At 52.6% G+C, this 11197-nt stretch overlaps 1 pseudogene; it reads left to right on the top strand.

Moving 5' to 3' along the window:
• The first annotated feature begins 6982 nt into the window (after positions 1-6982).
• The window catches only part of LOC140498794 (uncharacterized), a 10598-nt pseudogene continuing 6383 nt past the window's right edge, over positions 6983-11197 (top strand).

Here is an 11197-nt window from a genome sequence, read left to right on the forward strand (position 1 = left end):
TTCTGAACAGGCAGTTTTCTAAGAAAAGAAAAACAACAATTGGCTAGCAATTGGCATCTATAAGAAAAAACTCTCCACATCTCTGATAATTAGAGAAGTGAAAATGAAAGCAACTCTCAGGTTCAGTCTCACATGCCTCAGATTGGCAAAGTTGGCCAAAATGGAAAATGACAAATGCTGGAGGGGCTGTGGGAAAACAGGCACATTAATATGTGCTTGGTAGATGTGTGAACTGATCTAGCTATTCTGAAAAAGCAATTTGGAACTCTATTCACTAAACTTTCTATCCTAAAGACACCAAAGAAAGAGGAAAAGGATGGATGTGCACAAAAATATTTATACTATCTTTTTTTTGGGATGAGAAAAAAATCCTGGAAATGAAGGGGGAGAGATATCAATTAGGGAATGATTAAACAATTTTATGGTATATGAAAGTGATGGATTATTATTGTCTGGTAAGAAATGATGAAAGGAAGTTTCAGAGAGGTGGGGGAAGACTCTTATGTTGTGATGTGAGCAGGAGAACAATGGATACAGTAACAAACTGATTGTAAAGACAAATGACAGAAAGACAGAAGAATTCGGCTCAATACAATGACCAGCTACAATTCCAAAGGACTCATGATGAGGCAGGCTTTCCATCTTCAGACTGAGAGGTGGGGGACTCGGGGCAGAATGATACCTACATTTTGAGACATGGTCAATGTGGGGATTTGTTTATTTCTTACAAGGATTTTGTTTGTTTCTTTTTTTTTCCTATGGTGGGGGGAGATGAGAAGAAAAAAGAAATGCTTATTAACTGAAGACAGCAAGAGGCATAAAGCCAAAAAAGGGGGGAAATGTGGGAGATTTGGGTGTGTTTGTAGGTAGTAGGGAAGGAGCCGGTGGATAAGGAGAGGATGGATGTTGGAGAGATGAGATTGCCTTGCCTTTGGAGGCTGGAGGTGGGGGTGGAAGAGGTCAGGGATGACCAGGTGTTTTATTATCTAGTGACATTATTAGGGTATCAGAAATTATCTCAGTTTCACTCAATCGATCAGTCTTCAGTTATTAATATTCACTACGTGTCAGGCACTGTGCTAAGCCCAGGAGATGCAAAAAGAGTAAAAAGACAGTCCCTGCCAACAAGGGACTTACCCTCCAACAGAAGAGACAACTAGCAAAGAAATCTGCACAAACAAGCTCTCTATGAGATAAACAGGAAATCAGAGCAGTGGGTTGGGAATGGCTTCTTGTAGAGGATGAGATTGTAGTTTGTCCTTAAAGGAAGTCAGGGAGGTTTGTAGGAGGATCGGAGGAGGGAGCAGTGAGGACCCCTCCCCCCATGGGGGACGGCCAGGGAGAATGTCCATGGTGGGACAATCGGGAGGCCTGGGTGTGTCAGGCAGCCAGGTATAAGGAGACTGGAAGGGGTGAAGTTATGGGGGGATCTGAAGGTCAAACAGAGGGTTTTGTATTTGATCCTGCAGATAATAGGGAGCCACCGGGGTGTATTGGTAGGGAGGTAATGTGGTCAGACTTTGATTTAGGAAAATCATTTTAATGACCGAATAAGACTGGACCTGAGTGGGAAGACTGAGGCAGGCAGACTGTCCCCTCTCCCCTGTAGCTGCTGCCATAGTACAGGAATGAGACAATGAGGGTCTGCCCCAGAGTGAGGGCACGGTTAGAGGAGATGAGGGGACATATGACCTCAGCAACAGACTGGATATAGCGGATGAGAAATAGTGAAGAATTCAGGACTCCTAGGGTGGAAACCTGAGGGCCTGGCAGGATGGGGTGCACTCCACAGTCACAGGCAGCTTGGAGGAGGGTTAAGGGAGAAAAGATCATGAATTCTGCTTCAGACATACTGAATTTAAGATGCCTATTGGACGTTCAGTTTACTATGGATGAAAGGCAGTTGGAGAGGCAAGATTGGGGGCCAGCCAAGAGGTTGGAACAGGACACCTATGGTTAGAGGGTGTGATCTGGGAAAGGTTCCAACCAAAGAGACAGAGGAATGGCCAGAGAGGTAGCAGCAGAACCAGGAGGGAGAGGGGAGTAGGGATGTCCTGAAAAACCTAGAGAGAAAAGAGTATCAAGGAGGAGAGAGTGAGCCAGTGTCCAGGGATGCAGAGAGGGCAAGGAGAATGGGGATGGAGAAAAGGCCTTTGGATTTGGTAACTTTGGGGAAAGTAGTTTCTGGGGAATGATGATGGTGGAAGCTGGATTGTCTAAGGGGTTAAGAAGAGAGGGCCAGGAGAGAAAGTGGAGGCATCTAGAGTAGGTGGGCTTCTGGGATTTGCTGACAAATGATAGGTGAGGTGCAGGGATAGAAGGATCCAGTGAAGGGTTCTGACGATGGGGGCACACGAGCAGGTTTGCAGGCAGTAGGGAAGCAGCCAGGAGAGGGAGAGATTGAAGATAAGTGAAATGGGGGAAGGGGATGACAGGGAAGTGGGGAGACCTGTTGGAGGAGACAGGAGGGAATAGGATCACTTGGACAAGTAGAGGGGTGAGCCTCGATCAAAAGTCAGCCACTTCATCATAGGGGATGGGGATGAAGGAGGAGAGAGTGGCCGAAGGCACCAGAGTGATAGATGATGAGGAAGAGTAAAGGAGAGGGAGCTCAAAGCTAATGGTCTCATTTTTTTTCTGTAAAATAGGAGGCAAAGTTCTCAGCTGAGAGAGTGGAGGGAGGGAGAGGCATAGGATGTTTGAGGAGGGATGAGGTTTGGGAGAGAAAGTTGATAAGGGATGTATAGTAGAACTGCCAGGCAGTAGGGAGGGTCCAGTTCCCAGGATTCTAATTGGGTCGTAGATATGAATAGCATGAATCTCAAAGAAAGAGGGGTTTCTGTGTGGAGGCAGAAGGAGAACCTGGAGGTGGCCATGGGGAGCAAGGGGTATTCCAATTCCTCTCTCTCAACCAGTGAGCAGAGAAGTAGTGAATGTTTAGCCAGTCACGGAAAGGGAGGTCAGAGAGGCTGTCATTGGTGTATTCATAAGAGCTGGTAGATGGCAGGAGAGGGCCAGGAAAAGATTGAAGATTAAGGGAAGCTTGTTGCCTACAGAACAGGCATTCTAGAGGGCACAGTGGAAGGGCTGGCTGCTATTCTGTTCAAGCTTCAAAGATAATGGGAATGAGGATTCAGGAGATGGGTGTTGAGTGAGGATTGAAAAATGGGCTATAGGAGGTCAGTCACCGGGATGCGAAGGTTGTTGAGATGTGAGCATGTTCATCACTTAGTGGAGGACATCGCTCCTCTTGCCAAAGGAGGCTGGAGGCCTATGGAGAAGTGATCAGACAGGGATCTGTATTCACGGCCCCTCTGCCCTCCAAAGGCTGCAGACTAGTCAGGAAGAGGGCACAGCAGATAGAAGTCAGCCTTGCCCAGAAGGAGAAAAAGTTTCAGCCTCCACCAGCTTTCCACTTCCCTCAAGGGACAGGCACAGCAGGGCATGGAGGATGCAATCTGCTCTCTTGGTCTTACTCCCTGACTCAATTTACCCAAATTGTTTCTGCTTCCTCAGAATTCCTGCTACACCACAATATCATTCTCTCACATTCCTCCACGAGAGCCTTTCCCCAATTGCTGAGTATTCTCTTTGCTTCTGTGGACCCAGCTTGGTGGCGTGGGTAGCTTCTATAGCTCGTATAGGGTGCTTTACATATGTGACCCTACTAGGAGAGCTGAGTGTACATGAGGCCTCTCTTTGAGCCTCTCCCTCGTTTGGGATGCATGCTGGGAAGGAATGCCCCGAGTGAGCTCATAGGACAAAACTGTGGGTTAGGGTCAGGGGCATTTCTGCCACAGTTCCTGATTGAGATGCCCAATGCCTAGATCCAGCTCTGCCAACAGTGGGCCATCATATCTGTATGCCCACAGCCCTTCCAACACTGGCAATTCCCATTGAAACATGGATGTACTAAACATGTGCAGATGTTCCCTGCCAAGCACACATGTGACTCAGCTTGCCTCTTGGACATGTTAGACATGACATACTCCTAGGCTACTTTAAATTGTGTGGTGGCCCAGCATTGAATGGACTGGGTATTTGTCATGGCATGGAAAATCTTGGAGGGGGGGGGTCCTTCTGTCCTGCCCCTATCCCATGAGGACAACAGGGGAGAAAGGAGTTGTACCATTTAAAAAGAAGAAACTGTAGCCAGCTTGTTCTTGAAAGGTCCAGAGATTGTCAGGTCAATGAATGGAGCTGCCTGGCAGGAAGGGAAGGTTCTCCATGAGAGAAACCGACCAGCTGGACGAGGAAGGGCCTGAGCTCCTGGCCTGCAAAAGACATGGACTTTGAGGAGACAGTGCAGAGCCGAGGTGAAATGTAAAGATGGCAAACTGCTTCATGTTCCAACTGGATTTCATAGTGGTCTCCCAGCAGGCTACAAGAGTAACTTGAGCTACTGAATCCCGTTTTCAAGTGTTTCCATAAGGTAATTTTTGTTGTTGTCAATTTCAGTTGCGTCCGCATCTTTCGATCCCATAGGGATTCTCTTGGCAGAGATACTAGAGTGGTTTGCCATTTTCTTCTCCAGCTCACTTTATAGATGAGGGAAACTAAGGTAAATGTGGTTAAGTGACTTGCCCAGGGTCTCGCAGCTAGTAAGTGTCTGAGGCTAGATCTAAACTCAGGTCTTCCTGACCCCAGGTCCAGTGCTGCCCCCAATGTATTCTGGGAATATCCTATCCTTTGTCATTCTTCTGTATAGGAAATACATACCTGTCCCATTCATATTCGTATCCTACAAGGCAGATGGGTGGCACCACAGCATATAGAGCATGGAGTCTGGAGTCAGGAAATCTGAGTTCAAATCTGACTCAGACACTAGCTTTGGGACCCTGAGCAGGTCACGTGACCTTGCTCACCTTGGTTTCCTCATCTATAAAATGGGAACAATAATAGTACCTACCTCCCAGTGTTGTTGTGAGGATCAAAGAAAATCATTTGTAAAGTACTGTACTGAACTTAAATGCTTTATAAAAGCGCACTATTACTGTAAGAACTCTGTCATTCCCTCTTTGGAGAGATCTAAGCTTCAAATAACTTGTCCCCAGGGGTTGGATACTGAGGCACCTGCACAGGCTGGAGCACAAATTAGACCATGGTCCGCCATCTTTGTGCACAGAGGGAGTGGGGCCTCCTGGGTCACATGAGACCATGGTTCGCCATCTTTGTGCACGGCCCAGAGCACAAAGGGAGTGGGGCCTCCTGGGCCACCATCTTTGCAAGTCTGCAGAGAGGGAGGTGAGGCCTCAGCTTTGTGCATTTCTCCAGCTCCTGGCCTTTTGCAGAGTGTGTCTTTTGGAGTTCTTTCGTTGAAAAGTCTTCCTCTCCTTTGGCACATTCCTGTTGGGGATGGTTCTTGCCGCCTTGCAGCTGGGACTCTTTGAGCACCACAGCTTCCAAGGAGTCTGGGATGCAGGGGACCCACAGGCCAACACAGACATCATGGACCCAGGCCAATGGCAGAGAGCTGGAGAGAGTAATCTACCTCTCAGAAAGGAAGTAACTGAGGAAACAAAAGACGCAGGCTTGGAAGGGCCTGGCGATGAGGCCATGTGGGTGACCACTCTCCTTTGGGGGGCAAGGAACTTGGCCCAAAGTCATGTTCTGCTGGCAGAGCCAGCACGCTTCCCCTGGACCTCAATGCCTCCTAGGGAGACAGTCTGGCATGTGGCAAGATAGGTGCAGACAATCTAGCAGTCCCTACAGAATAGAACTGGCCTTGGGGGGAGAAGTGGAACCCAGGGGAGAGTCTAGAGGCTCTGGAGGAAAATGGGACCTAGAATCCCAAGGAGGAGGAGAAAGGTCTTAGAGACCTGGGGGCACTGCCAACTGTAGCAGCAGAGAGCCTGCACCCACATGGAGGAGCTGGAGAGACAATGAGTGCACGTCTGGGAACTACCAGAACTGGAGTGACGTCCCTCTCCCCTTCGTCAGCCATGTGAGTTATCCCCCAGTTCCACTGCGGAAACCTCTGGAAGTCTGCCATATAGCAGGCAGAGGAGGCCAGAGGTGAGAGGTGAGGAGGTCAGAGGCTGGAAGAGGAGGCCAAAAGGGAGAAGGGTCAATCAGAAGTCATAGGCAGAGGGTATCACAGAGAGGAAAAGGCCAGAAGCTAGGGGGGACCCAGGGAAGCAGGCTAGAGAAGGCTGGTGAGTAGAGCTGAGGCCCAGGGAGGAGAGAAGAGGCCAGAGGAAGCCAATGGAGTCAGAGCTGAGGAGTAGAAGTGGCAGAGGCTTGACAAGACTGGACAAGGCGGCCAGATGCCAAAGGCCAGAGCTCAGAGGCCAGGGTGGGACAGGAGAGCCCTGGAGCTGTGACTCAGAGAGAGGCGAGCAGGCCAGGAAGGCAGAGGCTTGGAATCCCCAAAGGCCATATACTGGGGGCTCCTTCTGCTCTAGTGCCAGGCCTAGCTCCTTCTGTGTGTGAGTGTGTGGCGTGGGTGGCCTCTGGAGTCCTGGTGGGCCAGGTCAGGCCTGACAAGTGGCCTTCTGTGGTTTCCTGTTTGGAGGTTATCCAGAGTCACCCTCCTCCCCACACCCCCAGCGGGGCTGTCTAGTCCTGGGTCCCAGCTGCCCTGGCCCCTTCAGCCCTGCCTTTGACCTCCTCAACTCTATGCCGCATCCTGGCTCTGAGCCCTCAATCTCCCCAGGCCCCATCCTCCGGGGCACCCCAGTGGGGGGGGGGGCTATCTGTTAATGATTAGGGCTGCATAGGGTGCCCTCCAGATGTGGGGGGGAGGGCAGAGGCAGGCCTCCCATGGCTCCCCCCTCCGTGTCCAGAGGTGGGTAGGAGGAGAGGTAAAGAGAACAAAAGGCAGGCTGGGTGCTGATGGAGGGGGGCAGGGCCAGGCCCGGGCCGGGGAGGCGGGGAGGGGGGCAGAGCCAGGGGAGAGGGGGGCCTCTAGGCCCCAGCACCAGGGAGGGAGGAGGGAGGGGGAGGGGGAGCCTCCAGACCTGGGGCTGGGGGGAGGGGCGGGCCAAGCTGAGCCTATAAAGGGCCGCCGTCACCCCGGCTCCGGGCCCGCCCCGCAGGCCCCTGGCGCCCGCCCCGGGATGGCCCCAGCCCCGGCCCGCACCGTCCTCTGGCTGCCGCTGCTTCCGCTGCTGCTCCCGTCTCCGCCCGGGGGCCTGGCTCGGCCGCCCCCGCCACTGCCCGTGAGTCTCAGGCCGGCCCCATTCCGCCCCCGCAGCCCCCACTGAGTGGAGAGCGCCGGGGAGATAGGAGCGCTCCTTGCTGCGGCTCATCCGTTTTGGGGTGGGCTCCCAGATCCCCCAGCCAGCCCCCTGCCGCCGGGCCCCCAAGCGCTGCGCCCCGCCTCACTGCCCTGTGCCCTTGTGGGTGTCCTCCCTGCCTAGGGCTGGCCCGGCCCCCTGCTCCTCCTTCTGCCCCTTGAAGGTCCTCCCCCTCCTCTCCTCCCGCAGCCTTTCCTCTGGGGTCCCTTCACCTCGGTGCCCTTTTCCCTCAGCGCCCCTCCCCCTTCCCGGGGGTTTTTGGGGATCGGGAGGGGGAGGAGCAGGAGAGGGAGGAGCAGAAGGGGGAGGAGCAGAAGGGGAGGAGCAGGACGGGGAGGAGCAGGACGGGGAGACTTGGGGCTACCTTTGCCATTCCGCCCCCAAGCCTGCCCGGGCACCTGCTGGGGCTGTCGCCTCCTACTCCATCTTCGGAGCCCCCCCACGGCATCAGTGGTTAACTGAGGCAGCCTGTGGCCAAGAGCTGTAGGCTGGGAGCCAGCCAGGGCCCCGGGGCCCATAACAGGTGTCTCTGTTCCTGTGTCTGTTCACGTGGTACCCGCTGCAGTGTGCTTGCCCTGGCTCTGGGTGAGAGTGAGTGCCCACCATGGGTGCCCGCGGGTGATCATGGTCACTGACTGGCTTAGAGGAAGGTGCTGTGGAGGATTCCTGGGAAGAGCCCTAACTCCGGAGACACTACGATGCTCCTGCCCCATCCCCAAAGACATGCACTGTTAAGAGATAGCTGGGAAACCCCCTGGCTAAGCCTTGGCCCAGCTTCATGTCAGGGTGGCAGAGGCAGAAAAGTAATGGGAGGAGGGTTCTGGGGGCGATCCCAGGGGGCTCTTGGGGCAGGCTTGCCCCAGGGAATCATCTCAGTGTGGATGGATTCCTACCAGGGTTAGATCTGGTACCAAGAGACCTAGGTTGAATCCTGGCCCTGTCATGTGCTCCCTGTATGATCTGGAGCAAGTCATGTCTGCTTTCCCAGCCTCAGTTTCCTTGTCTGTACAATCAGTGTAGATATACTTGCAAGGCTTCTGTTATGGACTTTGAATGCTTGGCAGAATTTACGAGGCATGGGGGTGGGATGGGGAAGGGATGTCCTCATTCCTGAGACATGCTCAGATTCAGGAGGTCATTTGAGAATCCAGGTATGGCAAGCCATTCTGCTTCCCAGAGGGGAAACTGAGGTCCCCAAAGGGGAAAGATTGTATTCTGGCATCCTCGCTTCTGGGCAAGCTGCCTGTCTGACCATGGGATCTGGTCTCCTCCCTCCAGGCAGGAAGGCTGAACCATAGAGCAGTTCCACTCAGCTTCAAAAGGAAATCCCAAGTTAGAAGAGACCATGCCATGGGCTGGGACTAAAGGAGGATGGCATCCTGTTCTGGTTCTATGTGGCCATCTAACATTCAGGCCCCCTGGCACCAAGTGTAGGATGCAAAAAGGCCTCTGGGTATGGGCAGCTAGCCAGCAGACACTGGTTTGGCAGCCCAGGTCAGAAGCCCCCTGAGGCCTTCTGCAGTAGTGTGAGGGTAGCCTGAGTGGTGTAGGTGGGCAATAGAAAGTGAGGGCCTGGGCCTCTGGGGGAGACTTCTGGCTGGGCAGGCAAGTGTGCAGGCAGGTAGACCCTGGACAAAGGAGGGAGGGAGGGGCTAGGCTGCAGAGAACATCAGAATTGAGGTTAAGGCCCTGAATCCCAGCTTCACCTCTGTGTGCCTCTGGGCAGGTCCCATCTCCTAGGACTCAGTTTCCCCTCATTAAAAGAGGGAGTTGTACTTGAGTCCCCCTGGGGTGCCCTCCAGTCATGGCAATAAAGAATGCACTCGTGAGTGGCTCTGATTGGATGGTTACATGGTGCTTTCACTTTGACAAAGGAAATGCAACAGATAAAGGACTCTCCCTTCTTCTGGCCTTAGCATCCCCATCTCTACCCACTACTCTCCAGCCACCACAGGTCGGCCTCACCTAGAATGCCTCTACCAGTCTCCACCCTCCTACACCATCTGTGTTTGGGTCCAAGCTCCTTGGAACCTCCTCCAAGAAGCCTTTCAGGATTTTCCCACCTCCATTATGTGTGGTTGCTTTTTTAGGGCACACAAATTTATGCTGGGAATTTCTGGTTCTCTGAATTGGCAAGGAACTCGAAAGCAAGGAACTCCTCCCTTCACAGGGATTCTTTCTACAACTTTGCTGCCGTGTGGCTCTCTGGCCTCTGTCAGGGGAGCCTGCCTGGTGGGGAAGGCAGTGCATTTCTCTTAGGAAAACCTTTCACCGTGTTGCTCTGGTGTCCTCACTTCTGTATGGCAGGTATAGGGGCAAACTCCACTCATTGCCATCACCTTGAGTCCTAAGGTGAGCCACGGGTATGTTATTATTGGTTGCTACAATGACAACAACGTCTTCCATTAAACAATTAGCTCTGAGTCCCCGACCCCATTTTATTAAAGATCACTTGTTTTTCAACTGTAGAAACTTCTTTTCCTTAAAGTGTGCAACTACTCTATGTCTATCTCCTCCCAAAGGCTGAAATGAACCATCCAAGTTGCTGATGCTACAATTTATCAACAATGTAGCAAGCGGTGGGAGAAAGCTGTACTTGATGGTTTACAATGTTTCAGAGAAAGGTCCTGGACTGACATGGAACCTTTGCCTTGTGGAACGCAGGGCATCTCTCAGCCTTCTTGGGAAAGCTTCTCTTGGTATCTTTGCTCACAAGAAGCCTCCTCTTTCTCTCTGTTCCTTCCTCAGTCTCTCTTCCACTCTGACAGGCAATGATATCTCCAGCAGGACAGTTAACCAGCCGATCTCTCAAAATAATATGATAGCCTTTTAATTAGAAGGCAGCCATGTCTACTCTGTGGAAGGGTGACTGAGGCAGGTGTGACATCTGAGAGCTTCCATATTTGGCAGGTCCTGCCTAACTTTCATCTCTGTAGCTCAGATACTGAGTACTGAGCCCTGCCCACAGCCGGGCATGATTAAGGTTTTGTGAGTTGAACAGAATTGAGCAGAGAGTTTCAGAGAGCTGGTGAGCGGGGATGGGGTGGTTTCCTGCTAGTCAGAGCTAAGATTGAGGTTCAGCCCAGGGCAGCTGGGGCAGGGAGAAGAGGGACCACTCGGCTAGAGAGGAGGGAGCACTCAGTTCATTGTTTCCTGAGGCTTTTCTCCCCTCTGTACAGGACTCAGCACTCAAGGAGGATGGACCCTGGCTTGAGGTTGTTGCCAAGGCTGCAGCCTCCAAGTCAGTCCTCCCCATGCAGGCTGCCCCTCGGTGGGGACACAGCTCAGGGCCGCCCCCGGTGTGGTGTGCCCAATCTGCCTCATGGATTGCGCCTCCAGAACCGGCAAAAACGCTTTGTACTGTCTGGTGGGCGCTGGGAGAAGGTCAACCTCACCTACAGGTAGGGAGGTGGTATATCCAGAGGCCCTAGTAATGGGATGGCACACGTCTACACTTAGACACTCTGGCAGAAGGGCCTTTCTTCTATATTCCTTTAGATGAGGCTGAGGAGGACCTGGGAGGAGGCTGCCCTTCCAGGAGGAGGGGGGTGGGGACAAGGAAGAGAGGGTAGGAGGGGGCCAAGCCATCACTGGTTTCATGCTCTCTCCCCCCATACACAGTCTTTCTGTACAGACATTTAGACAAGGCTAGAGGCCTGCCATGGCACCTGGAGGTACCACAGGTACAGAAGCACCAGGCCTGGAGTCAGAAAGCCCTGAGTTCAATTCCAGCCTCAGACACTTATTAGCTGAGTGACCCGGGGCAAGTCACTTAACCTCCATCTTCCTCAGTTCCCCTCAACTGTAAGATGGGATTCATAATAGCCCCCACATCAAAGGCTGTTGTAATGCTCAAATGAGGTATTTGTAAAAGCTCTTAGCCTAGAGGCTGGCACAGAGTTGGTACTTAATAAATGCTCATCTCCCTCCCCCATCCCTCCTTTCTTCCTCCCTCCTCC

This window comes from Notamacropus eugenii, chromosome 4 (genome assembly GCF_028372415.1).
Source record: "Notamacropus eugenii isolate mMacEug1 chromosome 4, mMacEug1.pri_v2, whole genome shotgun sequence".
NCBI lineage: Eukaryota > Metazoa > Chordata > Mammalia > Diprotodontia > Macropodidae > Notamacropus > Notamacropus eugenii.